Source organism: Pinus tabuliformis, chromosome 6, assembly GCF_031772625.1.
Source record: "Pinus tabuliformis cultivar Carrire ecotype Pingquan chromosome 6, CPIR1, whole genome shotgun sequence".
Taxonomy (NCBI): domain Eukaryota; kingdom Viridiplantae; phylum Streptophyta; class Pinopsida; order Pinales; family Pinaceae; genus Pinus; species Pinus tabuliformis.
This window is the reverse complement of record NC_142292.1, coordinates 828,726,192-828,749,371: the sequence shown is the minus strand read 5'-3', so window position 1 is coordinate 828,749,371 and position 23,180 is coordinate 828,726,192.

The following is a 23,180-nucleotide window of genomic DNA, read 5'->3' as shown; positions in this document are numbered from 1 at the left end:
TATGTTCAAAAGGGTTCTTCATTGTGGTTTTTGACTCAAGTGAAGATTACCAGAAGGCCTTAATGGGAGGCCCTTGGTTCTGGGGTGCGGCTGGGCTCTTTCTCACTCCCTGGTTTCCAGAATTTGACCCTTCTACAGCAGTCATCACCAAGCTTCCGATTTGGGTCAGGCTCCCGAATCTTCCAGCTCATCTATGGCATGTATCTGTTTTCATTGCCATTGGAGAGACTTTAGGACGGTACCTGGCTGTAGACAGCTCAAGAAAGGAAAATGGTCTTTTCACCTACGGCAGACTTTGTGCAGAAATAGATATCAGTAAAGGACTTCCGGATCAGATTAATCTCAAGATTGGAGACTTCCACTGGACTCAAACCTTGGATTACGAGAACACAGCCTTCAGATGCCGCCATTGCCATCAAACGGGGCACCTCCAGAATACATGTCCTCAGTTCCTCCAAAAAAAGAAGAATCTAAATCGCAAACCCAAAGCCAAGCGCTGGAATCCTTGTGAGCCTCCCCGCTCAATGGGCAGTCTAGATTTCTCTAGTTCGGATGAGGAGGAAACTGAAGCTGTTTTGCAGAAGGATGAGGCTACGGTAGCAGATGTGCAGAATGATGTGATTCCGATAGATACTCCCTCGGGAGCTCCAGCAGTCTCCTCTGACCCTCAGTTTTCTCAGAAACGTACTCATTGTTCTTCTTCCTCAGATTCTGATAAGGAAATTCAGCCGCCAGTGCAGAATAGTCTACAGATTGTCTTGGCTCAGCCAAACTCCACTGGGTGGGTCAAAGTAAACAAGAAAAAAGGCAAAAAATGTCGTGTGGCTGGAAATGATTCCTCGGGGTAATTCTCTGAGTTGAGTTCTTTCTTTTTGTTCTCCTTTGTCTACTGAGTCCTTTCTTGGATTGTCTCTTAGCGCGAGGTGGTAGCCTATCCCCTGTGGCTCCCTTGCTTTTCTGCTTCGCTTGCTTGCAAGCTTGATTGTACTATACTTTTCTTTTTTTAATAGAATTAGTCTTTATTCAGAAAAAAAAATAATATTCTTTAATTTAATAAACACACTTTCAATATTTTCAAAAATTATAATAAAATATTTCTTAAAATTTATCATATTGGATGGTTATAGATGATATTATATATATTTAGACAAATTTGATTCTCATTTAGAATGTCTAAATGAGAAACCTAGGATACTATTTATTATCCATATATAATATATTAAATTTATATGGTTTTATTTAAATATACATTTCTTATAGATAAGCAGTTCAATTGGATGTCAAGTTTTTTTGGTCACGGGATTGTTGAGAAGCATTTGAATTTTTGAAAAACATTGGTCAAATCCACCTTTATCTTGAAATGTTTTAAAATTATTTTTTAATATATATATATATTTTATAATGATAAAGAAAAATAAAATAAAAAATTATATTTAAATATAATATTGATAATAAAAAATTGAGAATAAAGAAAATATATATATATATATATATATAAAAGCATAAAATTGGTCAACAATGTTTCATGTATATGTTGATGTACAAATATGATCACAAATATGATCATTGGTCTGGTTGTGTGGGTTCAGTAAAGAAAAAAACAACGTATATTATAGAAAAGGAATATTCAATTTAAATAATATATATTTTTGTAATGATAAAGAAAAATAAAATATAAAATTGATAAAATAGATTAAGAATAAAGAAAAAGAAATATAAAGATAAAAGCATAAAACTGGGCAACAATGTTTCATGTATATGTTGATGTACCAATATGATCATTGGTGTTGTTGTGTTGTTCAATAAAGAAAAAACAAAGTATATTGAAGGAAAGGAATATTCAATTACATAACGATAAGGTTTAGTATAATTTTTGTATTATGTTTTTTAATATTATTTATTAGTCAATTTATTTGTGTTTTAATAATATTTTAATAATTTAAATTTAATAATATTATTAAATTTTAGGAAATATATGTTAGTTTAAATATTTTATTGAAAGAAGATGTGATTAGAGTAGAAGATGATTTACTTGATAATTATTTATTTTGATTTGAAGTTATTTCTCGTGAATTTAAAGAGATACAATAATTTTTGTATAATGGAAAAAGTGCAAAAAAAAATTCTCTGAAGAAAAGGAGATCTTAGTTATGAAGTTTGTCTATTACATATAAATTGGTGAATTTTTATATAAGTTTGGACAAGACAATATCAAGAAATTTTACTAGAATATGAAAGATAAAAAGTTATAAAAGATTTATAGATAGGATGTCTAAGCAGAAACTTTCATATCAAGGTAAGTTCCAAGAAATTCTTTCACGTTTATTCATGGTGGCTAATTTGGCATAAATAATACAAAACTAGAGTGATTTAATGGGACAATAACCATGTATTACACAGCAATTGCATAGAGATGAAATGCCTTTGAGGTCCAACATACCAACCCAACCCTTTGAATTATAGGAAATTTAATTTATAGGACTATTTCCTATGTTAGGAAGGATAACTAGAGAAAAATAAAAGATCACCCCATCAAATATTTAAGAAAATGTGTAGAACCATAGTTAAACAAAAATTTCACTTCAATGATTACAATACAAATTAATTTTGAAAATATTATTATCTTAATTGGATAATCTGTTACTCTCATAAGTGAATAAGCGACTAATTTCATAAATAACATTGTTAAGTACTTCGCATTTGAATTATAGATCGTAGAAAGAGATCGCCTTATCATCCACAAGCCTTAGTGAAAGAATGATCAAAAGTGCAATATAAATATAGATGATTCAATGATGAAGTTATAGCAGCCTTGCGAGCATTTAGAATATTATACAAAATGAGGATAGGTTAAACACCCTTCAAATTAGAGTATAAACAAGAGGTAATGATACCACTTCATTTTGGAAATCAATCAAGTAAACTTACTCAAGTTTAGTGATTTGAAATAATTATTACAAAAGAAAATTGATTTTACTAATTGAACAAATTAAAGCAAGATCAATTGATAGCCTTACTTCACCAACACATTTAGAAGCAACAGTAGAAAGAAAATATACCAACAAGAAAATATTTAAAAATGGATACCTAAGATTACTTTATGATAGTAAAGTAGAGGGCGTGCTAAGAAAAATAGTAACAAATAGACTTAGTCCCCAGATAGTTGAAGTTACCAAAACAAAAGGAGAATTTTAGTTATAAATACTTCAAGGATGGATTCTAAAAAAGGGTAGTATTGGTGTAAGAAGATCCCCACTTTTCAACATCATAAGTTCACTTGGTAAAAGGGCCCAATTAGACCTTACTTTATTGAGAATAGTGAACCCTACCCATACAACATAGTTATTATCAATTCCTTATTGGTTCATCAATTATGGCCTAATCCACCATTTATATTCTTTTATAGAAAAATAAAATGAAATGCATTTACTATGATATAAAAAATGCAAATGAAATACAACAACAACATAGACTAATGTCATAAAAGCATCATAAAGAAATGACTTGACATGAAACAAAGGGAAAGATGCATAGAGTATAGAGAATAGTCCATCAAACATCACCAACACCGAAACTTAGGGAAAACTTCAAGGGTAAGGATAGTCTACTATCAACAAAATAACAATGGCTTGTTAGTAAAGCATATAATAAGCCACCACTACATTTGGAGTTAACAAATGATATTAATATGATAATGTTTTGACATTTAACCATTGAAATTAGAGATTTCAAGAAAACTATCCAACTTTAATTTATTTTGATTTTAAGATTGTTTTAGAAGTATTAGTATAACAACACCTTGCTTTAAAAGCATTAGTTTATCCACATCTATGTATGTTCATAGAATTATAAATGGGAACTAATTATATCTCCCTTAAATGCTTTTGTATCAACATTAATTTAGTTAATTTAAATGACATTTAAGACCCATAATTCCTATTCATTGTTTGGTGGAATTTGACACTGGGCAAATGGTAATGATGCTAGAAATGTCAATAAAAGGATGCCCAGGGGATCAAAATAGTGCCCATAATGTTAATATATTCGATGCTCAGGGAATTAAAACAACACCCCTAACATCAACACATCAATGTTAGGGGGCATGCTTTGCAAAGCAACCCCCATCCCACAAATCTACAATTTTGGCCTATGAAAATCATTGTTAATAATGTTAAGCAATGTTGTTAGTGGTCATGAATCCAAGCTTGGAAATACTAATGAATCATGGCCATAGTATTATGAAATCATTGAAAATTGGCAATGTTGTCAAGATAGTATAGCCATGAATCAACATTGTTACCCATCTTAAACACATGACCACAAGTAACACTATTCAAAAGTGTCAATAGAAGAATACAAAGGGTGAAATGTAGAAATGTGAAATGGAAATTCCATAGAAAAATGCAATGGGAAAGAGATATATAATTGTCTTGGGTAATTGTGAAAGAACTTTTCTTTATTGCATTTTCCCTATATTTCTGTGTTCTATGAAAATTGAATGTCAAGTGAATTTTAATCACGTGTGTGGCCATTTTTAGTATGCAATAATCAACAAGCCTTCAACACCATCAATATTATCAAGTATAATGTAGTTTTAAGTGAATCTACTAATATGATTTAATATTCCACAATTTCCTATTATAAATGGAATTTTTTAGGGGGTGAGGGATAACCACATCCCTAAGCTCTTAGTTAAAAACCTTTCAAACACAATCCATTCATGTACAATCATGATATTTATATTTTTAATACATTTACAGTTATGCACATGGATGTTTTCTAATATATGTTAGTATACAAACAAGAGCTATTTCAACATTTGATTAGCATATGTTTAAGTATGGGTCGGGAGTATATTTTGGAGTATCAAAGGTTAGTTAAAAAAATTTGTAAGTAGCTATGTTGTTTTAGTTTCTTTATTTTATGATTGATGAACCAACAAGAAACCTTCAAATATGTAAGTGTTCTATCATGATATATGAAACTCTCAATAAAAAAAGTATGGAGTGGAATCAAAAAAAGATTTTTTTTAGAAACAACATAAGGAATGGCTTCATGTGTGTGTGTGTTTTCCACAAAAAAATAAATTGAAAAAAAAATGGTAATTTTATTATGATGAACAAAATTAAAATTTTGTATATGCTTGAAGAAGCATTCCAGTGGCTAGTAGCCGAAAGTAGGTCAAGAAAGTTAGGAAGAGTTAAGAAAAAATGAAGTCTATTATTTATAAAGCATTCACTACTATAGTTAGTTTTTTTTTATGCAATCATGTATATTATAATATAAATGTAAATAAACTCATTACATTTTATTTCTATGTTTGTAGATGGAACATGAAGAGGTAGGAAAAAATCAAACCAACTAAGAAAACATTCTAAATAGTCCAAGTACAACTTCTAGTACATATGATGAAGAAAGGATGCACTATTGATCATTGAAATTGAATTTTATGATTGTACATTTTAGAATTTTTATCCATGAAAATTGGAGATTTTGTTTAATGTGGACATATTGTCCCAATTAGAGGACAACGAGTTTATAATAGTTGTAACACTTATTTATTAGCACTTTTATTATCATATACATTTATTTTGCCCTTGTTTTTTTCTCAATAAGAAAAAAACGTTGATTAATATTAAAGAATATAAACACCAATACATCGTGTTTGGTAGAAAGCACCATAAATAGTCCACCATATGAAGAGTGGATCCCAAATGATACACCGTGCAATATAATGCATGATCTTGTTTTGTATAACAATAGTGCATCTATATATATATATATATATATATATAAATCTCCAATAACATAAAAATATTTGTTGTTAATTAAATATAGTAATAATTTACATTATTACTATAAATAAATATGTAATCAACTAATATATTTGTTTAAACTATATAATATATTAATATAATAATTGTATTTATATAACTATTAAATATTAAAATTAATATATTATTATAAAAATATTTGGTTTTCTAATGATTAATTAAAATTCAATAATAAAAAAATGAAAAAGTTTTATTTCATGGGAAAAATCAACTTTGAAATTTATTAGTGAATTTTATTCTTTTGAATTCAATAATAAAATTCATGTTTTTATGCATTGCTGCATTTTAAATACATATATAATGTATTAATGCAAATAAATTCAATAAGCATTTATATAATGGTTATCATCATTAACACAAGGCTTTACTATACACTTGAGATATATGCACTAGTGCTTTAAAATATATAATACACACCAACGCTTTCAAAATATATAATATGCACTCGGGATTTTAAAATATGGAAAATACACGAGTGCCCCTAGTGACAACAACATCATCTTCCACAATGATATTACCATTGTTGTTATGATTATCATCACCTTGCAAGGTTCTACGATGTGAACATGATATATGCATCTTTGCTTTTAAAAATATATAATATGCATGGGAGCATTCAAAATATAATATGTGATGATGCTTACTGGTTTTTTTGGAAATCGAAGGGACTAGTTCCCTACAGAAGTATTATGGACCCTCTTTTTTTATACATATGGTACATATGCATGTTAGAACCTGACAATCAACACATGGAAGCATTTAATTGCTATCAACGAGTCGCAATGGATCAAACATATGCAACAGCATTCACGCAGCCTCCGCAGGAGTCGAAACCGGCCGGGGGGCGTGGAAACCAACCCGCCCGACCGCCACATCATACACTTGTGTGCTATGATGCTTACTGGTTATCAGTGCATTAACGATATAATTGTATTGTTAAAAAAAACCTATTAGAACCTCTAATTAAGAAAAGTTTTAGTTATAGTGAATGTCTATTAAACCTTCCACTAAAACATATGCTCCGAATAGCAAAAAAAAATCTGGAAATTTTGGCCAATCTTATAACACTAAAAAATATTTGCTAGGTAATGTTTTCCATAGAGTGTGACTTACCATATTAAACCATTCATAGAGTGTGACTTACCATATTAAACCATTCATATCAATGTTATGATATTGAAATGGATTTTTGTCTCTCTTCGCATACAGTTTTTGTTAATTAATGACCTTTTAGATGAGTTGAAGAGGCAATATGAATCTAACCATTCATATCTAAAAAGGAAAAATAATTATTCATTTAGTTTAATGAGGGAAAGGAATTTGGAGCTAACAACAAAAATATCAATTACAAATCTATAGATACATCATAAATAAATCGGAAAGAAACATAGAGAAAACAAATATGTTATTTATTTAGATTCACATATGTATTATTCAACAACATAGCAATTATCTCATGAAATTATTTAAGTAGCAATGTCAAATATATATATATATATATATATATATATATATATATATATATATATATATTTTTAAGCTTGGCAAGACTATATCTTCATCATGTTCAATATATCACCTCGATCGAGGCATGAAATTGAACCGATGATTTCACATCAAAGAGTTCCTTAACAAAACACCCATTCACCGTCTATCCAATACCCCATAGACAATCATTATGAACTTTAACTCAGAAAAAAAAACACTATTAAAAAATAATTATAATAATACTTAATGTAATATTAATATATGGTTGGAACAAGGTTTTATGCCTAGTGTTCGACAGACCTTGGTAACAAATACACACTAAGCATTCATCACACCACAATATTCAAGAACGAAGGACCAAATCCTCTTTCATTATATTAGTTCCAGAAACATACGTTTATCTCATATATTCATCCCTAGGCCTTACTTTGCAAGCTAGAGACTAAAACAAGGCTCAAAGGTTACCGACATTACATGATAATAGGTTGTAAAAGGCTCTCAAAAAGGTGTCCAAATCTTTGCTCAAACATCTTTTTATAGTGGTATAATTGTAACCTTAACAATTAAACCCTAGTAATCATCCATGGATTAGTTACAAATTAGTTACAATCGAGATTCTAGTAGATTCCTTTATAGTTGGCACACTCACACAATGTCATCATTGTCGTGCATGGTGTATGTGTGTCATATTTGTGTGTAGTACAAAGCATGCAATTCACTTCTTTAATGCACATGTCTTCCACATCTTCTCAAAACCAAAACTTTCCCTTACTCTAGTGCCAACATGTATACACAATCAAAATTAATCCATCAAAATTGATCAATAGGACATGGGAAAAACATATGAAAATAGAAAAGAAACATATGAAGAGACTTAAAAGAAGAAAAAAGGGGAAGTTTGAGTAAATAAACATTTGATTCAAGAAAGAATTAAAGATGAAAAATAAAACCTAAGAAAATATAAGGCTAAACCAACCAACTATCTATGAAGCTGTGAGAAAGTGATTGTTTTTAACATTCTTAAACAATATCCACAATGAATCTAGATTAAATAAAGACTTGACTCGAGAAAAAATAAAAGATGAAAAAATAAAACCTATGAAAATATAAGGCTAAACCAACCATCTATGAAGATATGGGAGTGTGATTGTTTTTAACATTCTTAAACAATAAACCACAATGAATCTAGATTCCAATACTAGACTATCCTATAGAATATAGAGGAGAACCAACATCAAACACTTTTTTAAAAAGAATCATTTACATGTATGTTTTTTAGTTTTTTAATTTACTTGAATAAGGTGATAATAAAACAAGAGGTATTAAATAGAGTTGGAGCGAAGGATATAATGTAACAATCTATGGGTTTTGGATAGACGGTGATCAGGTGCTTTGTTAAAGTACTCTTAGATGTGAAGTTATTGGTTCATTTCCCTACGCCAATCAGAATGATATATTAGACACAATGAAGATATAATCATGTCAAACTTGCAAAAAAATTTATAAAATATTTATTTTTATTTTGTTAATGATTATGAACCAATATTTAGTCATTTCTTAAAATTTGTGTTAAAATCATTGCTTTTTTAAATTAATACTTTACATCAACATAAATAAAGTTTTGTTGGGTTAAAGTGATTGTTTTTCTACTCATGTCTTAATATCAAACCTACGCAAGCATTGTGGTTGAGGGATTCGACACTTAGGTTAAAAGGAATCTAAACATAACAAATGGGCATGGTATAGCGTATTCAGTTTTTCCTTTGACTGGGTATTAGTTTGTCTTTGGCCAAAAAGTTATGACTCTTATCCATAGTTTAACATTAGGAATTCAATTTTTACTATTTTTTTTATTATTATTGAAATTTATTTATTTGTAAAGTGATTGGTTGAGGTCTTATTATGGGTTGTTTAGTAACTTCCATTTCTATTAGTTACTATTTTTTTTTCATGAATTATAATTTTTCACAATATTTTCAATTTAAGGTGACTTATTATTATATTAAAAACATATTTTAATAAATTTAATTATAGACAATTATATCTATATATATATATATATAAATAAAACACACGCATATATAGATATATGTATTTTAATATAAACAATATTAATTAATCATATTTCTTAATTTTTGTGATGGCATTCAACAATATATTATTTTATTAGTTGTTTTATTTTTGTGATGAAATCTTCATTTTTGTTACATTTTTGTTTCATTAAGCTATATTTAAGCTAAGTGATAGATACTAGCTACTATGTAGCCTTTATTATTCTTATTTTCAATTTACATAAATAGATATTATCCTAGCGTTGAGAAAAAAGGAGAGATTTGACATTCAAATTTGAATTCATGTGGTTGGGATGTAAATACAAATACCTTTTCACTTCTTAAAATGTGACTACATTGAATATATATCTAAATAGAAAAGTGTTTGATATTTTAATATGAATAATATTTGTTGGGTTAAAGTGGTTGTATTTTACTCAGGTCTTAACATCAAACCTACATAGGCCTTGTGCTTCAAGGATTTGACACTTAGGCTAAAGTGAACCTACACATAACAAATGGGATTTTTTTTTTTACACTATATCTACATAGCAAAGTGTTTGACATTTCAATATGAGTTAATATTTGTTAGGTTAAAGTGATTGTTTTTTACTCATGTCTTAACATCAACCTACATCAGCTTTGTGTTTGAGGGATTTGGCACTTAGGTAAAAGTGAAACTACACATAACAACTGGGCTTTTTATTTTATAACAAACTTTACATTTTCAATTAACAAAGATAGATACTCTCCTAGCTTTGAGAAAATAATTACTGTTTGAGGGATTCGACATCGAAATTTGGATGCATGTAGTTGGGTTGGAAGTACAAAGGTCTTTTCACTCCTTAGAATGTGACAACATGTACTATATATCTACATAGTAAAGTGTTGGACATTTCAATATGGGTTCATACATATTAAAATGTATTGACATTTCGATGTGAGTTAATTTCTGTTTGCCTTTGTTTAGTGAAGATTCCTTATTATTGGAACTTCGGTTAGGTCTCCATTTGTATCCTTCTATATCTTTTGGTTGCAGGATTTTGTTATTATTTATATTTTGTGTACTTGTGTAGGTTAAGCTTCGGAGGTTGTATTTATGTTTATTTATATCTTGGGAAAACGTTATAAATGGTGCAATATTATAACTACCTAAAAAGTCGCCCTTTACTTTAAGGGATACAGCTGGTTGAAACTTGCATATCATAGGAGGGTAGTTGTTGTAGGGGTGTTAGTTAACTATTTCCACATTTTCAAAAACACAAACCCATATTATCTATATATAATATCTCTGTGGGAAAATGGGGAAGTTTTGTATTTCAATTCAGTGTGTATATTAAAAAAAATATATATATATTTTAATTAGAAATATAATATTATATGTGTGTGAGGGTGTTTGTTACTTATTTTTATATTTTAAAAAATATAAAAATATAAAATATTGATAAAAAAATTATATTTTAAGTGAAAATATTATCTTTCAAAAAAACCATCACTTTTTATTAAAAAATATTTAAATATAATATATGTATAAAAATATTTTCAAATATTTAAATATAATATATGTATAAAAATATTCCCATATATATACTATTATCATGCCACATAACTAGTTTTCACATCCCACCATATAGCTAGGATATTCACTATTTCTATATAATATCTATGATCACAAAAATGATAACAAACATTCCAAATTGAAATCTTCAAAAAATATTCACGAAAATAAGAAGGAAAAATATATCAATGTAAGGATTATGCCACATGGATTTCCCTGGACCTATTGAATTTGTAATTGAAAATATAAAATATGTGTGGGAGAGTGTGGAAGTTTTGTATTTCAATTTAATAAAAAATTATAAAAATAGCTATATTATATTTTAATTAGAAATAGTAAATTACTAAATTTTTATTAAAATAAATTAATAAATAAAATATTGTTTTTCATTTTTTTTATAATATTAAAAATTAAATAAATAGTTATTCAATAAATAAATTGCAATTTTAATGAAAACTATTAATAAACATATTTTGTAATTTTAAATGTAGTTTTTGGATAGGTGGGTGTTAGTTCTTTCTTTCGGATCTTTTCCTCGAACACGTTTTTGAGATTGTTGATTACTACTTTAAAGACATGTGGCTTTTGTCAAGGTGATGGCCTATTCCCTTGCATGTTTCTTAAATGAAGTTGGAACTCGTAGATTACGAGCTGGAGAGTCTGATCGTTGGAGACATATTTCCTTATTTGGAATATATTTTGCAATTTCGCGTAGGACCATATGATCAAGATCTACGGCGCGAGGACTCCTCCCAATTTCCAAGGCCAATTAATAAAGAGGTCAATATTTCTCATAGGGTGGATGATCTTTCCGATGAGTCCAAAGAAGGTGCAATTCTCGATCCATTCCCTCCCTGACATTGACTAAACTAGATTCAATCCTTAAATCAAAATGCAAAAATTCTCTTAAGGCCCGAAAGGTTTGCAATTATTTAGGTCTTGATTATGTGCCAAAAAAGTTCGAATTCACTATTTCCAGTAAGGTGGTGAGTCTGTTGTCATTAAGGGATTGGATTAAGAAATCGTAGAAGTCGATCGTGGGTTATTGCATTGATTTCCATGTTTTATCGAGAGGTTTTTTTGTAATAATTATCTATCATTAGGAGGCTGTGTTGGGAGTTCTAAACAAAGAATGGTTGTGGGGTAAGTCTATCCTGGTATTGTAATGTCAGAGGCTGGACTTCAACCCAAAAAAAGAGTTAGTGGCATTTCAAAAGATATGGGCGCTACTACCAGGTCTACCCTTTCATTTTTGAACAAGAGAATTTTTAGAGGCTATTGGGAACAGATTGGGGCATTTCATGGCTATTGAAAATGACTACTTATCCAAGTTAGATCGTAGATGTACTTGGGTTTTAATGGTAGTAGACATGTGGCATGGATTGGTGGATGAAATCGTGTTGAATTTTAGGGACATATTATGGCTCCAAACAATGGATTACTAGAAGATTCCTTTATGATGTTTCACCTGTAGAAAGGTGGGCCATACTCTAGAGCATTGTGATAATAATCCTTGGGGAATCAAAACACGAAAGAAATTTTGTGTAAAGAAATTGTCGTCATAACCGTCACACCTTTCTGAAGAGCCTCGACCTCATTCAAATCCTCAGCCACCATAAGAGGAGTATAGCAACCAGTCGGATGAAAACCCTGGATGGATTTCAGCCATAAATCACTCTTCCTTGTCTCTAATTTCCTCTCCCACTTTGAATTTTATCCTTCATTTCTATAATAAAGTGGATACTATGGTCCCCAATCCTCCATTTTTTTCAAATCGTGAGCATGATCCTTTAGCTAGGTCCCTTGGTGTCCTAATATGAATCTCAATCTGATAATTTCATGGCCTCATGCTCTCGATCCCCTGAGTTGGCAAGTGACACGTTAAATTAACCCTCGACTTTGATTTCGGGTTGAAAGTAATATGAGCTTTGATCCAAAATTCATATATCCTCGGGGATGACCTCAAATGGAGGATTGGCCTTAAATCCTCCACATATTGGACATGTTGGTTGTAATTCCAACTTCTCCATTGCACAATAGAAATTAGAGATGATATTCACCATTCACCATGGGTCATAGAACATAATCGATGGGGTCCTTGGAGCAAAGAAAGGCCCATGTGGGGCTCCCCAATGAAAATCTTATCTCTAAACCTAAGGGGTTTTGGGGGGGGGCCAAAGAAAATTGTCCTCAAACACCTCTTGCGGTCAATTATTCCTAATATCCTTATGTTGCAAGAGACCATGACCTCGAGTAAGAAATCCCATTAGATTATGAGTTCATGCTTGAAGGGATGGTATTTTTACACTATTGATGTTGTTGGCCTCTCTGGGGTCCTTGTCACTAGCTGGAGACCAGAACTTAAAGTTGTATCATCATCATTTATGCCTAATAACATTAATGTAGAGCTTAAAATTAAATATCTTGATGTTGTATGGAATATCACGAACATGTGTGAGCCAAATTCTGATAAAAGGACCTTTTGGGATTCCCTCAAAGATTCTAGTCACATCTCTCAACATCCACTAATGTAGGAGGTGATTTAAACCTTACAATGTCTATTCACGAGTTTTGAGGACATATTCCAGGGTTAGATCCTTTGGAAGGTTTCTGTCGCCACCTCTTCAACTTTGTCAACCTAGTGTATGTTTGTCCATAAAAAATCACTCCCACTTGGAGGAATAAGAGATCATATGGCAGTGTTGTGTCTAAATGTTTAAACAAATTCCTAGTTTAGAAATTTGTCCTATCACATGATTTCCTAATAAAATCCTGGGTCGAAAGTGGAGGATTATCATACCATTATTTGATCATCATGTTTATTGAGAATGATGATCTACAGTTAGTGACCCCATTCAAATTTAATGCATCTAGGAGTGACGGTTTTATGAAACTAGTTTAGGAATCTTGGATTCATTTGAGGAAGGAAGAGAGCATGCCTTTAATGTCTTAGTTCTCTAATAGTATGAATAAATTAAAAGAAAAAATTAAACCATGGAGTAAAGATTTAAGAAAGAAGTAAGAATATTTCCTAAGGTCTATTGAAACAAAGATAGTTGACATTTATGTAAGTAATGTTTCAAGTGTATTTTCAGCTAAGGTTTTGGATGAACTCAAATCCTCGGAAATTTCCAAAAGAGAGTTGTTGGCATGCAAGGAGGAGCTTTGGTGGTTAAAGAGCAAGACTATTTGGATCAAATAAGGCGACTTGAACACAAAGTTCTTCCATTAGTTCACCAATTTACGGAAGAACACCAATTCTATATGGGAAATAGTGGATGGTTTTGGGAATATGGCTAAATATTTCTCCGAAAAGGCAGATGCTAGTGTGAGACATTTTAAATCCTTATTTACTAAAGCTGGTGGTTTTTTGATTCTTGAGACACTGGAACTATAAGATTATTCCCACATACCATTACTCAGGAAATGAATGGCTCCCTTATGGAAGAGGTATTTGAAGCCAAGGTGTTGGGAGCCCTATCACAGATGCGGAAGGGTAAATTCCTAGGACCCAGCGAATTCATGATGGAATTTTATCTAGGATTTTATGATCTTTTAAGGATGGATATATATTGGAAGTGGTGATGGAATCTTAGTTGAAAATCTATACTCATGGGGCTCTAAGCACTGCATTCATTTGTATGATTCCCAAGAAGCTAGAAGGCCAAAAGTTTAGTAATTATAAGCCTATATCCCGATGCAATGTCATTTACAAGTTAATAAAAAAAAATGTTTCAATGAGAATCAAGCCAATTTTAAATGATATTATCTCGGTGGAGCAGTTTGGTTTTCTTCATAACTAAGATATACACGATGCAATGGCTATTGCATAGGAGTTGATGCATTTGATCAAAACAAAACAAAACAAATTATAGCTATCACAATGAAGATAGACCTTTTGAAGGCCTATGACAAAGTAAATTGGTCCTTCATCAAACTATGTTTAATTAAGTTAGGTTTCAATTTCCAATTGGTCAATTAGATCATGGAATCCATTTCCACAGTCAGATTTGCGATTTTAATTAATGGTCATTCATTATCTTTATTCAAGGCCTTGAGAGGATTGAGATAGGGTTGTCCCCTATCTCCTCTCATCATTTTGTTTGTCGCTAAGGTTCTCAAAAATTTGATTCAAAAGGTTATATCCTCTGGGGAATTAAAAGGGGTCATGACTACAACGTAGGTTCAAATCTCTTGCCTTCTTTTCGTAGATGATATTATTCTATTTCTATATGGATTGGTATTGTATAATGTTGCCTCAAAAGGGTTTCTAAAGAGATTCAAACCAATAAATGGCATGAATCTTAATGCTAAAAAATATTCGATCTTATATAATAAAATTTCTTCTGCAGTCAAGGATTATCTTGTTCAATGTTTCCCCTTTTAGATATCATATATTCAAGTTGGATTTAAGTATTTAGGTTTCTATCTTAAACCTAATGATAACATAAGGGAGGATTGTTTATGGCTTGTTAGGAAGGTTGAAGCAAGAATCTCATTTTGGGTCAATCATCTCTTCTCAAGAGCAGGAAGACTGATCTTGATCAAATATGTTTTGGAGAGTATACCTCTTTTTTGGGCATCGATCGCTCTCATTTTGTAGTGGATTTTAAACAAAATCAAGAAAACAATTGAAAATTCTTATGGTTAGTCCATAAACATTTGGAAGGCATTCCTTTGGTAAAGTGGAAGACGATTGCTCATCCAAATTTTTTTGGTGGATGGGGGTTAAAAGGCCTCAATACTTTCAGCCAATTTCTTACAATAAAGAGCTTATGGAGGCCTTTAAACAACATAAATTTATGGGGCATAACAATGAAGAGTAAGACAAATCGAGCTCTGGAGGCGATTTAAATTTTTCTCCCGCGCTTGTCTGGTTCTGAGCTCCAGGCCCTGCCTGGCAGGGCCGCCGCCAGCCCCGTCACCCCTCTCTCACCTGCGCTCTTAGCTTTCAACCCCTCGGGCCTCCTGCCCGGTCCCGCGTTGGGGCCCATAGCCTCTGTTCTTGTCCCATCAGCCTTCTGCGCTGGCTTTTCAGTTCTTGAATGGCTGGGACCCCTCCAGATCCAGAGAACTATGAGAAACTGTTTGCCTCGTTAATCCATGACAATGCTACATCAAGAACCCGTCCTTCAGTGACAAAGTTTGTCAAGAAACTTGATGAAATCCCTGAGGTTTCTCTCCCTCCATCCCTACCAAGGAAGTCAGCAATCACCCTCGCTGAAAGAGGTCTCGTAGGTCAGTTCACTGGTCTTTGGCCCTCTCCAAGATCAGTTCAAAAATGGGTGGAACGCAACTGGAACGCGATGACACAAGGGAAAATAGCCATCAGATTCTGTGGAAGGGGTTATTACACATTTCTTTTTGAAACAAAAGAAGATAGGAACCTCATATTCAGAAACGGCCCTTATTTTATGGATTCAAGAGGCCTCTATCTGAACAGATGGTCACCAGACTTCGATCTGGAAATGGACATCCCAAATGCAATTCTGGTTTGGGTCCGTCTCCCACATCTGCCGCTCCATTGTTGGGGAGATGAATCAGTAAAGGCAATAGGGAATGCAGTCGGCAAATACATCGACAGATCTGAGCCAAGGGAGAACATGCATGCGTGTGCCAGGATTTGCGTAGAAGTAGATCTCGGGAAAGGCCTGCCGGAAGCTATCAAGATCAAGGTCGATCAATGGATGCACATCCAACAGCTGGACTACGAGCAACTACCCTTCAAATGCAAGGTATTCCATGAATATGGACATTTCGCAAATAGATGTAGCAAGTCAAAATTAAATGAATCTATTGAAAATGAAGAATCTCTGGATGGCCACTGGGAACAAGTAAAAAAGAAAAAACCTTCCTCCTCTCAAGGGCCTAGCTCTAAGCCCCTCCTGGAAATCCCCCCTCCACCCCCTCCTCCCCCTACTAGCTCAGCCCCCTCCTTTCCCTCCTCCTCCAACCCCTTTGAATCTCTGGAAGTTGAAGATCCCATTTCCCCTCCCCCTTCCCCCCGTGACAACCCTTTAGCTGTCATCTCCTCCCCCTCGATCCCTTTGCCCTCTCCTCCCCCAACTATAGAGAATCCTCACTAGAAATAAACTGAAAGAAGCCAGCCTATCCTCAGACCCCCCAAGAAAAGCAGGTAGAAAGTCAAATAAAGAACTTAGAGACGAAACAGCAGCGAAAGAGATGGCTACTGGAGCACAGCAACCAATGGATTCCTATCTAGACAGGCAAAAAGGAAGCGGGGAAAAAACAAAGGAGAGGAGCGGGACTCATCTAAAAATTGGTAAATGATGAATTTGGTCTCTTGGAACTGTAGGGGGATGGGTTCCTCCTCAAAAACAAATGCAGTCCGTGATTTAATAAATCAGGAGCAGCCAGACCTTCTTCTCATCCAGGAGACCAAAATCTCAGAACAAGACTTTCAAAAACAAACCAAAAGATTCAAAAATTTTGCAGGTTACTCAACAGGTTCAGAAGGTGCCTCAGGAGGTATAGGAACCCTTTGGAACAAGAATAAATGGGAACACACCAATCTTCAATCCTGTAATTGGTGGATAAGAACAGAACTAAAAAACAAAGTCTCTCAAGAAGTTTTCACCATATACAACATCTATGCTCCAAACCATTATAGGGATAAAGCCCTCTGCTGGGACTCTTTATCCTTAGATTTACAGTCCGCACATGACAGGAGCATAATTCTGGGAGGAGATTTGAATTTAATAAGAAATGTGGATGAAAAGCTTGGAGGAAACTTTCACGCGGATCCCTCAAGAGACTCGCTGGAGGCCATAATCCAGACCTATAATCTTATTGACATTCCCCCCTTCAACGGGAAATATACATGGAGTAACAAAAGAACCGGCAGCCACAATATCAAAGAGAGGTTAGATAGATTTCTCGTTCAGGAAAGAATCGCAGCAAGCTTCTCATCAATTAAGAGCAAAATTATTCAAGCTTCGGCTTCAGATCACAAACCTGTGGTGATGAATTTGGATAAAGGGAGAAATTTGGGGCCTCTCCCCTTCAAATACAATAAAATATGGGATCTTAAAGAAGATTTCCGCACCCTCATACAAAAACAGTGGGCCAAGGAAGTAATTGGATCGCCCCATTACATCTGGGAAACCAAATTAAAATCTTTAAGGGCAGTCATCAAACAGTGGGCAAAGGAAAACGCAGCTATGGAAAATAGGAAAAAAGAAGATCTTTATACGCAGATGGAGCAGTGGAATCAGGAAAAAGAGAACAGCTAATACGCAAGTGAAGATATAATCCACGAAAAGGAAATGTACAGGGAACTATATAGACAAAATAGAGCTGAGGAAGAGGAACAAAGGAAGAAATCGAGGTGCCTGTGGCTGAGGGCTGGAGACAAAAACACCTCTTTTTTCCACAATAACATAAAGCTCAGGCGCGCTGGAAATCAGATAGACAAAATAGTGGCAGAAGGAAAAGAGATCAGTGATCAAGAAGGAATTAAAGAGGTAGCTTTCAATCATTTTAAATCCCTTCTTACTGCAGCCCCCCAGCAGTCGAACAACTCTGATTTTCTCAGCGTTGTTAAGAGTAAAATCACAGACTCTCAAAATCGAGAGTTGGACCAGGACATCTCAGAAGAGGAAATTAGATTGGCAACCTTCAGTATGCAGCAAGATAAGGCCCCGGGCCCTGATAGTTTCACGGTCGCCTTCTTCCGAAATCATTGGGATACAATTAAAAAAGACTTTGTGCGGATGGTAAAAAATGTCTTCAAAAATTACAAGATGGGAGAAAACACCAAATCCTCACACCTCGCTCTCATCCCTAAGGACGTTAACCCCCTTTCTTTTGACCGCTTTCGGCCAATCTCCCTTTGTAATGTCTCTTACAAGATCGTCACCAAAATATTAGCCAATAGGCTCAAAAAGCTCCTTCCTCACCTAATCTTAGAGAATCAAGGGGGATTTGTTCCTCATAGGCAAATCATAGATAACGTCATCCTGATACAAGAAGCAATCCACAGCAGCATCAGCAGGAAAGAACGTGGCATGATAATCAAACTAGACATGGCAAACGCTTTTGATAGAGTTGATCACCACTTTCTAACAGCTGTTCTCAAAAAATTCGGGATCTCAAAATTTTTTATAAGCATCATCATTGGGTGTATCTCCAATCCCTGGACTGCCCCCCTGATCAATGGTCGTCCAAGCAGTTACTTTAGAAGCACGAGGGGATTGAGGCAAGGCTGCCCTCTCTCTCCCTTCTTATACATCATAATGGCGGAAACCTTGAGCATTCACTTAGAAAATCTTCGCAAGCTCAAAGAGATCACTGGAATTGGTATAGAGAGGGGGACTAAAGAAATTAACCATTCGCTCTTTGCGGATGACACCCTACTCATTGGGGGAGCCTCAAGTCTAATGGCAAAAAGATTCAAGAAAGTCTTGGATGCCTTCCTAGCAGCCTCAGGAGGGATGCTGAATAACAAAAAATGCAAGATATATACTTGGAATGTCTCTGACCAAATCAGGCAAAGAATCTCCTTGATATTGGACATTCCAGTGCAAAGGAATTGGAGTTACTTCTCTTATCTGGGCCTGCCTTTAGCCAAAGAAACAGTCAAGGCTGAGATTTGGGCCAAACATATAGAAAAGATGAGAGGTCTCCTTCAAAGTTGGGGAGTGTCTTGGCTAAATTTGGCTGGTAGATCAACCCTTATAAAGGCTATCCTCTCTGCTCTCCCCATCTATCAATATGCGGTTACTTTGGCTCCTGCCAGTATTCATAAGCATATGGAACTAATTATGAGAAGCTTCCTCTGGCAGGGAGGAAAGCAAGAGTCTAAAAAATTCAGCCTTGTCAAATGGGATCAAGTAATTCTTCCATACGAAAAGGGAGGCCTAGCCATTAAAATCCCGAGCCTCTCCAACCGTGCTATGGGTTTCAAGCTGATCTGGAGAATCCTCATTGGCAAAGGCTCTTGGTGGGTGGAGGTCTTGAAAAGAAAATATCTCAATGGACCGAACTCTAATCTCCTCTCCGAAACAATAGCTGAAAGATCTTGCACTCCTGTCTGGAAGCTCATCAAAAAAGTTCTCCCTCAATTCAGAGACAACATTTCCAAAGTGCCTGGAAACGGTAAGGATATAAACATCTGGACTGATAGAATCATGGGTGCCAAACCAAGAAACCTCCTTCAAGACCTCAGACCTCTGCAAATTTGGATGGAAGCTAAAAATTTAACCTCCTTGTACGATATCTCAATATGGGACCACAACATCTGGCAAGATTGGAAGGACCTCCAAATTCCCAATGATCTCAGAGATCATTGGTCCAATCTCAAGGTCTCTCTCACAGGCTCTGCCTCCACCAACATAGGGGCTGAAGATAGGTACATCTGGGATCCCAACGGAGGAAAATTTACTGTCAAAGAGGGATACAAATTTCTTCAGGCATCCACTACAACAGTCAAATGGAATCTCTACACAACAGTTTGGAAATAAGAGTGCCTACCAAAGATCAAACACTTCAATTGGACTCTTCTTAAAGGCAAGATTCTCACAGCTGAGAATCTTAGGAAAAGAGGGATTTCGGGCCCCTCAATATGCTGCTTCTGTCGCGCTGAGGAGGAAAGTAGTCATCATCTTTTCTTCCTCTGTCCTCTCGCCCAAAGCTGCTGGACTCAGATTATCAAACCAATGGAAATTGGAGAGACTTTTGACCAGCTCTCCTCTCTCCAAAAAAATTGGGTGAAATGTTATCCTTTTCCTAAGAAAGGAAAAAACAACATCATCCGCCTGTGGAAATGCATCCCAGCTACTCTCAGTTGGAAAATCTGGCTAGCTAGGAATAATTGTATTTTCAATAACAAGAAGCCAAATCCAGCCCGCATACTGGCAAAAACTATAGCGCTCATCTCTGAAACAATAAGTGCTAATTCCGTCGCTCCCCCAGATCAATCAAGCTGGCACAAAGAAGAGACTGATTGGTACAACAAATTCTGCATCAGTTATATTAATAACGATCAAGCTCAACCCAAAGCATACACGAAAAGGATTCACTGGAAGCTCAGAGGCACCAAGGAAGAAGTAAGTCAATGGATTCTAGACCAGAATCGTCCCACTCTGCATTTTGACGGAGCCTCTAAAAACAATCCGGGGAAAGCTAGAGCAGGGGGCATTATAAAGGACCATCAAGGCAAAATTCTTGTTATCTATGAATGGGGATTGGGCCAAATGTCAAATAATATGGCAGAAGCTTACAACCTTCTCCTAGGTACCATCATCCTGAAACGGTTGAGAATTAGGAATCCAATCATCCTGGGAGACTCGGCCATCGTTATTGCAGCCTTGGTTTCGGGGGCAGAATTCAAAAAAGCGGCCCTCAATAATATAAAGCTCAGGATTGTGGACAACATCAGAAATATGGGGGACACGACTTTCAAACATGTCCTAAGAGACAACAACATAGAAGCGGATTCCTATGCCACCAAGGCCTCCAATAGACAGAATGGTCAAGTTCGGGAAAATGACTCCATCTATGAAAAATCAATTCCGTAGTTGGCTTAGCTGACTTTCAAATCCTCTGATCAGTCATAACAGTATGTCTTCGAACTCAAGTCTCATCAGTCATCATATCTCCTCTTGTGCTCTCTGTCCAAAATTAGACAAGTCGCACGCAGTCTGCCACATCTCGACTTCGTTCCTCCCTTCTCCTCGCTTGCCACTCAATCAACCTGGATCGATTATGGGATCTTGACCCCTCAGGCCTCTCGTGACTCTCTCAAGCAGAAATTAGGTAGGAGTCCTTTCAAAATCCCCATAGACTGCATCAAAGATCCTAAGCATGATCCCAAGCCCGGCCAGATCTTTGAGTATATTTCGTCTTTCCTGCTTGCTCAACCTACCTCTCCTCTTTATATATCTCCGAACCTCTCCCTCTATGCGCATATCAGTATCTCACTCTTTAATTCGTAGAAGAGCAAAGGTCCAGTCTTTGGTAACCAGCAACAGGAGTCCTGTAGCAAGCGTGGTCGCCATCAGTCCAGCATAGTCGAGAGGTCGCCTTCAAAAGCCTCCAGGGGTAACTTTTGTAATTTCCAGGCTCTGTTTCTGTTCTTTGCTAACCAGAGGTACTTTAATTTGGTAAAGCACAGTGCTCGGTTGTTATACATCTGCGTGGTCTCTTCTCTGGTCTGTGCCCGCCTCCAGTTATTCTCCTCATATTCTTCCTGTCTCCCTCTTCCTCTTTACTCCCCCAGATTCTTCTCCCTGATCCCCTATTGCATCCTCTCCCCCAAAAGCACTCCTGATATGGCCGCGAATCCGGAAAACAGAGATCAAGCTGAGAATCCTCTGGATAGAGTGATCGCAAATAGCAGTTGCACGTTATGTAAAGCCCATTGTTTTATGATAGCAAGATTCGTTAAGCATTTCAATGAACTCAAAGAGGAATATCAAGCAGACAACAGATCAAAGAGAAAGAAGTTGGAAAAACAGAAAGCAGAGATAGAAAGTTTAAAGGAAAAATGTAACCACATGGAGGAAGCAATTGCTCACATCAAATCCATCACTCAGAGTATGCAAGCCGAGACCTCAACGAGAGCTAGTGTAAAGAAAGAACCTCAGATTGATGACTCTGTTAACCAGCTTTAGCAATCTGTCTTATGTCTTGTAAATTTTGTCTTATTGTAGGTCTGTATGTACGGCAATATAGTCGTTTTCTTTTTCAATCTATTCTCCTCAAGTCTTCCAACAAGGAGTCAGGGTCTGCGAACCCTTTTTGGATTTCTCCTTCTTCATTTCTCCTTACATATGTAACAGGACTTGGCTCCTCAAAGTTTTTATAATATATAAGTACCTGATCTTGTTAAAAAAAAAAACAATGAAGAGTATGTATTTTGGCTGAAAATTTGAGATTGGGTGGATTCAATTTCCACGTAAATTATGTCCAAACTCCTCCTTGGTTTGAAGGCTCTCTATGGTGCATTCCCAATTATTGGACCCTAGGTCACATGATGAGTATGGAATATACCAAAATAGGTTTGGATCCTTGGATCGGTGCTAGGGATCAATATAGGCTCTTAGAAAACTTGATTGACACATTGCACACCATTTATGTTTGCAACTAGCAAATGCTTGTAATATAGAGGTTTAATACTAGTGAAATCAATCTTGGAAACCAACAGAGGAACTGGGCTTAAATAATCAAGAGTCATTCGAATGGAATGCTTTTGTTAGCTTACTTGTTTTTGCCATGATCAAAATATTA